The sequence below is a fragment of the Triticum urartu genome, chromosome 3, assembly GCF_003073215.2.
Source record: "Triticum urartu cultivar G1812 chromosome 3, Tu2.1, whole genome shotgun sequence".
NCBI lineage: Eukaryota > Viridiplantae > Streptophyta > Magnoliopsida > Poales > Poaceae > Triticum > Triticum urartu.
The window spans coordinates 62,050,177-62,062,684 of NC_053024.1; positions in this window are offsets into that span (position 1 = coordinate 62,050,177).

Below are 12,508 nucleotides of genomic sequence, written 5' to 3' on the forward strand. Positions count from 1 at the left end.
CTATTCTGAAACACAACTTGCCTGTTGAAATCCTAGGGGATCCTCCTCCACCCAAGGGTGATCCCGTATTTGAGATTAAATCGTTACCTGATACTATTAAATATGCTTATCTTGATGAAAATAAGATATATCCTATTATTATTAGTGCTAACCTTTCAGAGCCACTACAACATGACCCCCCTATAGCAACACAATTTTCCGTATCTAAAAGTCTATATATGCGTTGCTAGTGCCTTTACCAACGGATTGGGATGCGTAGCCTTATCCAGTGTTGCTAGCGCGTAATGCAACACTTATATTTTCGTTGGTAAAAGGGACCGTTGCAAGACTACAACACATAAAACGGACTTCTACAACACTTTTATACGTTGGTGCTTAATGTACACGAACCAAAATCTTCATTGCTTGGCAATGAAGAATTTCCAACGCTTCAAGAGTTAATAATTATATTGCTAAAAATTAATTTAATGCTCCATGCAATGGTGATAATTATTTATTTCAAGTGAACAAAAAATAACAGAATATACTCATGGGAGGAACAAACCATATATTAGATAAAAATGTTGGATTACAATAATGGATACTACAGGAGGAACAGCATCCAAATGTGATGCATAATCCAATTATTTTTTGGTGCCAACAAAAGTTAAACTGAAAGCATCCATCAACATCCGTACAACTTGACTAAAACATAACCGAAGAACATCATCCCTACAACTTAACTAAAACTATAAGCAGCCATCTTCATCATCATGATCAGGAACATCATCATAATAATTGTAGTATACTTGCCATGCACCCATATAATCATCCATTTAACTTTTGAATCTACAAACACAAAAACAAAATGAATTGTTAACACACAATGCATTGACATGATGCAAGTAGTGAGGCAGGATATTAGTCACGTACAAAGGTTGAAGGCCATGCAATCTTTGTTTTGTCTGCATTACCGAGAGTATTGCAGTTTGCGACTCCATACCAAGTATCAAGTATTCACAAGTGCCATATCGACATGCACTTCCCATAATTCATTTGTAAGTTCAACACCATCAAGTTTAAATTTAAGAACACAAGTTACAACTATAGCAAGAGATATGTCTCCGTTATGATTTTCCAGGCTCTTCAAGAATACTTCAGTTCATGCATGTTAGAGAAAAATCAAAGTTATCAATGGATCGAAAGGAAAGAACTCGTAAAGGAATTACAAAAGCTTCATAAATGCTATTGTAGTCCCTCCATATGGAAGATGAAACGAGAATAGTCGTAAGTAAGGCTGCTGAAACTACACAATCAAAATTCTGTTTGTACCTCGATCAAACACTAAAATATTGGAAACGCCAGATTGTTGAGGTCGATCACCAATGAACAATTATGTAGATCCATCTTTAAAAAAGAATATCGACATAAATCTGACAAGCAGATTAAATTCAGTTAAATTTCCTTATAATATCGCAACATCAGTGAAATGTTAACAGTTGCATAATTGCATGAAGAAAGCAATTGGTGTAAATGATGTATATGCATGTACATGGTCGTACCTTGGATTTGCTGTTGTCGCAGGGGAGGGGTCACGAGGGGTGGCGCGCTGGGATGCAGGGTCATAGGGGAGCGATGACGACAGGCAGCGCACCAGGATGCAGGGTCACATGGAGCGGTGACGAAGGACGGCGCGTCCCATCTTGGATTCGCCATTGGTCGCAGGGGAGCGGTGACGAGGTACGGCGCGCCGGGATGCAGGGTTGCCAGGGAGTGGAGATGAGGGACGACGCGCCGAGATGGAGGTTCGTAGGGGAGTTTTGAGGGGCGCCGCGCCGGGACAGAGGGCCGCAGTGGAGTGGTGAGAGGCGGCATGCCGGGAGAGAGGATCGCAGGGCGGCAGGGGAGTGGCGATGTGCGGTAACTGATGAGGGGCGGCGGCCGGCGTGGGAGGTCACGAGAAGAACAGGGGAGGCTGGGACTGGGAAAGAGACCTAAGATTATCCTGAAGGCCAACTTGGGCTGGGCTAGACAACAGGATGCATTGGGCTTTACTTATAGTTGTGGACGGTTCCAGCTGCAAGTCTACAATGCATATGCTACAATGTTTATATGCGTATCTCTTGTGAATTTTGCAACGAATAGTTAAAACGTTGTAGAATATTTTTTGCTTTGTATGGTGTATCCTTGTAGTGAGCATGAAGAAAAGAAAATATTGAAAACTCTGAAGAAGGATCGTGCTGCTATTGGATATACTCTTGATGATCTTAAGGGCATTAGTCCCACTCTATGTCAGCACAAAATAAATTTGGAAAAAGATGCCAAACCATTTCTTGATCACCAACGATGGCTAAATCCGAAGATGAAAGAAGTGGTAAGAAAGGAAATATTAAAACTCCTTGAGGAAGGTATACTTTATCCTGTTGCTGATAGTCAGTGGGTAAGTCCTGTCCATTGTGTCCCTAAGAAGGGAGGTATTACCGTTGTTCCTAATGATAGAGATGAATTGATCCCACAAAGAATTATTACAGGTTATAGGATGGTAATTGATTTCCACAAATTAAATAAAGCTACTAAAAAAGACCATTGCCCTTTGCCTTTTATTGATCAAATGCTAGAAAGATTATCCAAACATACACATTTTTTCTTTCTAGATGGTTACTCTGGTTTATCTCGAATACCTGTGTCAGCTGATGATCAAGCTAAGACCACTTTTACTTGCCCTTTCGGTACCTTTGCTTATAGACGTATGCCTTTTGGTTTATGTAATGCACCTGCTACCTTTCAAAGATGCATGATGGCTATAATCTCTGACTTTTGTGAAAAGATTTGTGAGGTTTTCATGGACGATTTCTCCACTTATGGATCCTCTTTTGATGATTGCTTCAGCAACCTTGATCGAGTTTTGTAGAGATGTGAAGAAACTAATCTTGTCTTGAACTGGGAGAAGTGCCACTTTATGGTTAACGAAGGTATTGTCTTGGGGCATAAAATTTCTGAAAGAGGTATTGGAGTTGATAAAGCTAAAGTTGATCCTATTGAAAAGATGTCGTGTCCCAAGGACATCAAAGGTATAAGAAGTTTTCTGGGTCATGCCGGTTTTTATAGGAGGTCCATTAAGGACTTCTCAAAAATTTATCGGCCTCTGACTAACCTATTACAAAAAGATATTACTTTTGTGTTTGATGATGATTGTGTAGAAGCATTTGAAATACTTAAGAAAGCTTTGATTTCTGCACCTATTGTTCTGCTACCTGATTGGAATTTACCCTTTGAAATTATGTGTGATGCTAGTGATTATGCTTTAGGGGCTGTTCTAGGACAAAGAGTTGATAAGAAATTGAATGTTATACAATATGCTAGTAAAACTCTAGACAATGCCCAGAGAAATTATGCTACTACCGAAAAGGAATTCTTAGCAGTTGTATTTGCTTGTGATAAGTTCAGACCATATATTGTTGATTCTAAAGTAACTATTCACACTGATCATGCTGCTATTAAATATCTTATGGAAAAGAAAGATGCTAAACCTAGACTTATCAGATGGGTTCTCTTGCTACAAGAATTTGATTTGCATATTATTGATAGGAAGGGAGCTGAGAACCCCGTTGCAGACAACTTGTCTAGGTTAGAGAATGTTCTTGATGACCAACCACCTATTGATGATAGCTTTCCTGATGAACAACTAAATGTCATAAATACCTCTCGTACTGCTCCGTGGTATGCCGATTATGTTAATTACATTGTTGCTAAATTTATACCACCTAGTTTCACATACCAGCAAAAGAAAAAGTTCTTCTATGATTTAAGGCATTACTTCTAGGATGACCCACATCTTTATAAAGGAGTAGATGGTGTTATTAGACGTTGTGTACTGATACGTCTCCAACGTATCTATAATTTTTGATTGCTCCATGCTATATTATCTACTGTTTTGGGCAATATTGGTCCACTTTTATATTACTTTAGGGACTAACCTATTAACCGGAGGTCCAGCCCAGATTTGTTGTTTTATGCCTATTTCAGTGTTTCAAAAAAAGGAATATCAGACGGAGTCGAAACGGAACGAAATCAACTGGAGAAGTTATTTTTGGAAGGAAACACACCTGACGAACTTGGACCTCACGTCAGGGGAGACACGAGGTGCTCACGAGGGTGGGGGCGCCCCCCTAGGGCGCGCCCCCTGTCTCGTGGGACCCCCGTGGCTCCTCCGACGTCCTCCCTGCACCCATATATACCCACGTGACCTAAAACTTCCAGAACACACAATAGATCGGGAGTTCCGCCGCTAGAAGCCTCCGTAGCCACTGAAAACCAATCTAGACCCGTTCTGGCACCCTGCCGGAGGGGGCAATCCTTCTCCGGTGGCCATATTCATCATCCCGGTGCTCTCCATGACGAGGAGGGAGTAGTACTCGAGTAGTTCTCCTCGGGGCTGAGGGTAGTACCAGTAGCTATGTGTTTTGATCTCTCTCTCCCTCTCTCTCTCTCGTGTTCTTGATTTGGCACGATCTTGATGTATCGCGAGCTGCTATTATAGTTGATCTTATGTCTCCTCCCCCTCTCTCTCTTGTAATGAATTGAGTTTCCCCTTTGAAGTTGAAGTAATCTTATCGGATTGAGTCTTTAAAGATTTGAGAACACTTGATGTATGTCTTGCCGTGGATATCTGTGGTGACATTGGGATATCACGTGATTCACTTGATGTATGTTTTGGTGATCAACTTGCGGGTTCCGCCCATGAACCTATGCATAGGGGTTGGCACACATTTTCGTCGTGATTCTCCGGTAGGAACTTTGGGGCACTCTTTGAGGTCCTTTGTGTTGGTTGAATAGATGAATCTGAGATTGTTTGACGCATATCGTATAATCATACCCACGGATACTTGAGGTGACATTGGAGTATCTAGGTGACATTAGGGTTTTGATTGATTTGTGTCATAAGGTGTTATTCTAGTACGAACTCTAGGGCTGTTTGTGACACTTATAGGAATAGCCCAACGGATTGATTGGAAAGAATAACTTTGAGGTGGTTTCGTATCCTACCATAATCTCTTCGTTCGTTCTCCTCTATTAGTGACTTTGGAGTGAATCTTTGTTGCATGTTGAGGGATAGTTATGTGATCCAATTATGTTAGTATTGTCGAGGGAGCTTACACTAGCGAAAGTATGAACCCTAGGCCTTGTTTCAACACATTGCAATACCGTTTACGCTCACTTTTATCACTTGCTACCTTGCTGTTTTTATTATTTCAGATTACAAAAACTATTATCTACTATCCATATACCACTTGTTTCACCATCTCTTCGCCGAACTAGTGCACCTATACAGTTTACCATTGTATTAGGTGTGTTGGGGACACAAGAGACTCTTTGTTATTTGGTTGCAGGGTTGCTTGAGAGAGACCATCTTCATCCTACGCATCCTACAGATTGATAAACCTTAGGTCATCCACTTGAGGGAAATTTGCTACTGTCCTACAAACCTCTGCACTTGGAGGCCCAACAATGTCTACAAGAAGAAGGTTGTGTAGTAGACATCAAGCTCTTTTCTGGCGTCGTTGCCGGGGAGGTGAGTGCTTGAAGGTATATCTTTAGATCTTGCAATCGAGTCTTTTAGTTTCTTTTCTTATCACTAGTTTTGTCTATAAAAGAAAACTATAAAAAATGGAATTGAGTTTGTCTCATATGCTTCACCTTTTTAATATCTTTCGTGAGTATGATGGAAAGGAAAATTGTTCTCAAGTGCTAGAAGAAGAAATCTATAAAATGTTTGGCACTAAATATTTGAATGATGAGCATTATTGCAATGCTGTTAGTATGAATTCTTTGAATATCCATAATACTAATGATGATTGCACTAGTTATGATGAAAATGCCTCCTATAAACATGTCAATTTTTGTGGAGTAGACTGGGTTTGCAAGTACACACCAAATAGGGAAGATAGATATTGCAAGAGGCATAAGTACTTAGAAACCAAATTGTTTCAAGAAGAGCTAGATGAATGTGCTGCAAGATTCAATATTTTTCGTGCTCCTTGTGAACTTTGCAATGAACATGGTCATTTAAAGCTCCAATGCTATTTGTTTCATGATCAAGTCGTGTCCAAATATTGTGATAATTTGATTATCCTTGAGCATCATAAAGAGCTTAGCCTTCTTTTGGGTTATGAATAAATGAAACGTATAACTAAGGATATTCCAAAATTTGCCCTTGATAAAGTTCTTGATTTTGATCTAGAAAATATTTATATGTATTGTGCGGTGAATTGCATTGAAAATCCTTATATTGCCAATTACATAAAGAAAAGAAAATAAATAGAGGATGAAGAGAATACTAATGAAAGGGAAGAGACCTCCCAATATCCTCCTATTATTTCTTATGATGAATCAGGTAACGAGAAGGAGCCTCCTATTCAACCAATCTCATTAATAAGGATCTCCAAAAAGAGAATTGAACCCACGCATGATGTGGTGAAGAAGAAGAAAAGAAAAAGGAAGAGAGGTAAAAAGATATCTCTCCCAAATAATGCTGCTCCTATTACTATTGTGCCTAATGAAAATATAATTGTGGAAGATAATGATACTTCTTATGATCTTGAAAATCTTTTTGGCACTTTCTTGGAAGAATATAATAATTGCTATACTATTGGTGCTATCCATGCTATTAATGATGAGAGTGATTATTCTTATGATACGAAAAGGCCCAAGCTTGGGGAAGCTATGTTTGATGAAGATGATATTTTTTGTCCCCCAAGTTTAGATGAGAAAATTTATTATGATGAAAGCATGCCTCCTATTTATGATGATTATATTGATGAAAGTGGATTTGGAGAGGTCATGACTTTATTTTGTGATGAATCCACTATTCCGGAAGAGGTCCCAATTGATTATGAGAACAAAGTTGCTATCTATGATGATTATTGTCATGACTTGTATGCTATAAATAGTAATGATATCTATGAAACTTGTCATCATGATTTTAGTTTTCAATTGGATTATGCCTCACATGATAATTATTTTGTTGAGTTTTCTCCCACTATTATTCATGAGAAGAATTTTGCCTATGTGGAGAGTAGTAAATTTTCTATGCTGGTAGATCATGAAAAGAATGCTTTAGGTGCTGGTTATATTGTTGAATTCATTCATGATGCTACTGAAAATTATTATGAGGGAGGAACATATGCTTGTAGGAATTGCAATAAATATCAAGTTTCCTCTCTATGTGCTTAAAATTTTGAAGTTATGCTTGTTTTACCTTCCCATGCTAGTTGATTATTGTTCCCACAAGTTGTTTGCTCACAATATCCCTATGCATAGGAAGTATGTTAGACTTAAATGTGCTAGTCATATTCTTCATGATGCTCTTTTTATGTTTCAATTCTTATCTTTTATGTGAGCATCATTGACATCATCATGTCTAGCTAGGGGCATTAAACGATAGCGCTTGTTGGGAGGCAACCCAATTTTATTTTAGTTCCTTGCTTTTTGTTCCTGTTTAGTAATAAATAAATCATCTAGCCTCTGCTTAGATGTGGTTTTATGTGTTTAGTTAGTGTTTGTGCCAAGTAGAACCTTTGGGAAGACTTGGGAAAAGTCTTGTTGATCATGCTGTCAAAAATAGAAACTTTAGCGCTCACAAGAACTGCTGCCATTTTTATTTGGAGAGTGCTATTTAGTTAATTCTTTTTGCAGATAAGTAATAGATAAATTCCTGAGGTCCAGAAATTTATTTGGGAATTTATGAGTTCCAGAAGTATACGTTTCATTCAGATTACTAAAGACTGTTCTGTTTTTGACAGATTCTATTTTTCATGTGTTGTTTACTTATTTTGATGAATCTATGGCTAGTAAAAGAGTTTATAAACCATAGAGAAGTTGGAATACAGTAGGTTTAACACCAATATAAATAAAGAATGAGTTCATTACAGTACCTTGAAGTGGTGATTTATTTTCTTATACTAACGGAGCTTACGAGTTTTCTGTTAAGTTTTGTGTTGTGAAGTTTCAAGTTTTGGGTAAGGATTCGATGGACTATGGAATAAGGAGTGGAAAGAGCCTAAGCTTGGGGATGCCCGAGGCACCTCAAGGTAATATTCACGGACAACCAAAAGCCTAAGCTTGGGGATGCCCCGGAAGGCATCCCCTCTTTCGTCTTCGTTCATCGGTAACTTTACATGGAGCTATATTTTTATTCGCCACATGATATGTGTTTTGCTTGGAGCGTCAATTTATTTTGTTAGGATTTTCTTGCTGTTATTTAGAACAATGGTTTGCATCTTTTATTTCAATAAAAATGGCATTGATAGCCTTTACTATGCCTATGTTACAAGTATACATGTTGCTGTTTGAAAACAGAAAGTTTACCGCTGTTGCAATAATTCCCTAGAAAAGTCAGAATGTGATAAAATTTTGAAACCTTTTTCATATTAAGCTCTGATAAATTTACTACAGTGGTAATTTTCTTTCATAATTTTTGGATCTAGGGAAGTATGGATGTTGCATCATTCTTTACAGACTATCCTGTTTAGGCAGATTGCTGTTATGTTTGCATTGTTTGCATATGTTTGCTTCTTTAATGATTGTATTTGAGGATAGGACTATTAAATATGCAGAGGCATTTAGTATGCAATGTTAAATAATAATTTTACTGATTTGCTACAGTAGAGTATGATAAGGTTTTTGCAATGGTTTATACTAACCTATCTCACGAGTCCTTGTTGAGTTTTGTGTGGATGAAGCTTTTGAGATTTAGGGAGACCGTGATATGAGAGGAATTAAGGAGACACAAAAGCTCAAGCTTGGGGATGCCCAAGGCACCCCAAGATAATATTTCAAGAAGTCTCAAGCATCTAAGCTTGGGGATGCCCCGGTTGGCATCCCACCTTTCTTCTTCATCTATCGGTTAGTATCGGTTGATCCTAAGTTTTTGCTTCTTCACATGATGTTTGCTATTCTTAGAATGTCATTTTCTTTTTCTTTGCTTTCTGTTTGAATAGAATACCAAGATCTGAAATTATTAAATGTTAGAGAGTCTTCACATAGCTAAATAATTATTTAACTACTCATTGATCTTCACTTAAATCTTTCGGAGTAGTTTGTCATTTGCTCTAGTGCTTCACTTATACCTTTTAGAGCATGGTGGTAGTTTTATTTTGAAGAAATAGATGAACTCTCATGCTTCACTTAGATTATTTTGAGTCTTGATAGCATGGTAATTTGCTTAAAATCCTAATATGCTAGGTATTCAAGAATAATAAAATTCTCTTATGAGTGTGTTGAATACTAAGAGAAGTTTGATGCTTGATGATTGTTTTGAGATATGGAGATGGTGATATTAGAGTCATGCTAGTTGAGTAGTTGTGAATTTGAGAAATACTTGTGTTGAAGTTTGTGATTCCTATAGCATGCACGTATGGTGAACCGTTATGTGATGAAGTCGGAGTATGATTTATTTATTGATTTTCCTCCTTATGAGTGGCGGTCGGGGATGAGCGATGGTCTTCTCCTACCAATCTATCCCCCTAGGAGCATGCGTGTAGTACTTTGTTTCGATAACTAATAGATTTTTGCAATAAGTATGTGAGTTCTTTATGACTAATGTTGAGTCCATGGATTATACGCACTCTCACCCTTCCACCTTTGCTAGCCTCTCTAATACCGCGCACCTTTCGCCGGTATCATACACCTACCATATACCTTCCTCAAAACAGCCACCATACCTACCTATTATGGCATTTCCATAGCCATTCCGAGATATATTGCCATGCAACTTTCCACCGTTCCGTCATTATGACACGCTTCATCATTGTCGTATTGCTTTGCATGATCATGTAGTTGACATAGTATTTGTGGCAAAGCCACCGTTCATAATTCTTTCATACTTGTCACTCTTGATTCATTGCATATCCCGGTACACCGCCGGAGGCATTCATATAGAGTCATAATTTGTTCTAGTATCGAGTTGTAAATAAATAGAAGTGTGATGATCATCATTAATAGAGCATTGTCCCAAAAAAAGGGAAGACAAAAAAAAAGAAAGGCCAAATAAAATAAAAAAAGAGGCCAAAGAAGCCCAAATTAAAAAAGAGGCCATAAAAAAAGCGAAGGCCCAAATAAAAAAATAAAAATAATAAATAAATGAGAGAAAAAGAGAGAAGGGACAATGCTACTATCCTTTTACCACACTTGTGCTTCAAAGTAGCACCATGATCTTCATGATAGAGATCTCCTATGTTGTCACTTTCATATACTAGTGGGAATTTTACTTATAGAACTTGGCTTGTATATTCCAATGATGGGCTTCCTCAAAATGCCCTAGGTCTTCGTGAGCAAGTGAGTTGGATGCACACCCAGTAGTTTCTTTTGTTGAGCTTTCATATACTTATAGCTCTAGTGCATCCGTTGCATGGCAATCCCTACTCACTCACATTGATATCTATTGATGGGCATCTCCATAGCCCGTTGTATGCCTAGTTGATGTGAGACTATCTTCCCCCTTTTGTCTTCTCCACAACCACCACTCTATTCCACCTATAGTGCTATATCCATGGCTCACGCTCATGTATTGCGTGAAGATTGAAAAAGTTTGAGAACATCAAAAGTATGAAACAATTGCTTGGCTTGTCATCGGGGTTGTGCATGATTTAAATATTTTGTGTGGTGAAGATGGAGCATAGCCAGACTATATGATTTTGTAGGGATAACTTTCTTTGGCCATGTTATTTTGAGAAGACATGATTGCTTTGTTAGTATGCTTGAAGTATTATTATTATTATTTTTATGTCAATATGAACTTTTGTCTTGAATCTTATGGATCTGAATATTCATCCCACAATTAAGAAGAATTACATTAAAATTATGCCAAGAAGCACTCCGCATCAAAATTTTTTTTTTATCATTTACCTACTCGAGGACGAGCATGAATTAAACTTGGGGATGCTTGATACGTCTCCAACGTATCTATAATTTTTGATTGCTCCATGCTATATTATCTACTGTTTTGGGCAATATTGGGCTTTATTATCCACTTTTATATTACTTTTGGGACTAACCTATTAACCGGAGGCCCAGCCCAGATGTGTTGTTTTATGCCTATTTCAGTGTTTCAAAGAAAAGGAATATCAGACGGAGTCGAAACGGAACGAAATCAACTGGAGAAGTTATTTTTGGAAGGAAACACACCTGATGAACTTGGACCCCACGTTAGGGGAGACACGAGGTGCTCACGAGGGTGGTGGCGCCCCCCCCCCTAGGGCACGCCCCCTGTCTCATGGGACCCCCGTGGCTCCTCCGACGTCCTCCCTGCACCCATATATACCCACGTGACCTAAAACTTCCATAACACACAATAGATCGAGAGTTCCGCCGCCAGGAGCCTCCGTAGCCACCGAAAACCAATCTAGACCCATTCCGGCACCCTGCCGGAGGGGGCAATCCTTCTCTGGTGGCCATCTTCATCATCCGGGTGCTCTCCATGACGAGGAGGGAGTAGTTCTCCCTCAGGGCTGAGGGTATGTACCAGTAGCTATGTGTTTGATCTCTCTCTCGTGTTCTTGATTTGGCACGATCTTGATGTATCGCGAGCTTTGCTATCATAGTTGGATCTTATGTTTCTCCTCCCCCTCTTCTCTCTTGTAATGAATTGAGTTTCCCCTTTGAAGTAATCTTATCGGATTGAGTCTTTAAAGATTTGAGAACACTTGATGTATGTCTTGCCGTGGATATCTGTGGTGACAATGGGATATAGCATGATTCACTTGATGTATGTTTTGGTGATCAACTTGCGGGTTCCGCCCATGAACCTATGCATAGGGGTTGGCACACGTTTTCGTCGTGATTCTCTGGTAGGAACTTTGGGGCACACTTTGAGGTCCTTTGTGTTGGTTGAATAGATGAATCTGAGATTGTGTGATGCATATCGTATAATCATACCCACGGATACTTGAGGCGACATTGGAGTATCTAGGTGACATTAGGGTTTTGATTGATTTGTGTCTTAAGGTGTTATTCTAGTACGAACTCTAGGGCTGTTTGTGACACTTATAGGAATAGCCCAACGGATTGATTGGAAAGAATAACTTTGAGGTGGTTTCGTACCCTACCATAATCTCTTCGTTCGTTCTCCGCTATTAGTGACTTTGGAGTGACTCTTTGTTGCATGTTGAGGGATAGTTATGTGATCCAATTATGTTAGTATTGTTGATGGAACTTACACTAGCGAAAGTATGAACCCTAGGCCTTGTTTCAACACATTGCAATACCGTTTACGCTCACTTTTATCACTTGCTACCTTGCTGTTTTTATTATTTCAGATTACAAAAACTATTATCTACTATCCATATACCACTTGTTTCACCATCTCTTCGTCGAACTAGTGCACCTATACAATTTACCATTGTATTAGGTGTGTTGGGGACACAAGAGACTCTTTGTTATTTGGTTGCAGGGTTGCTTGAGAGAGACCATATTCATCCTACGCCTCCTACGGATTGATAAACTTAGGTCATCCACTTGAGGGAAATTTGCT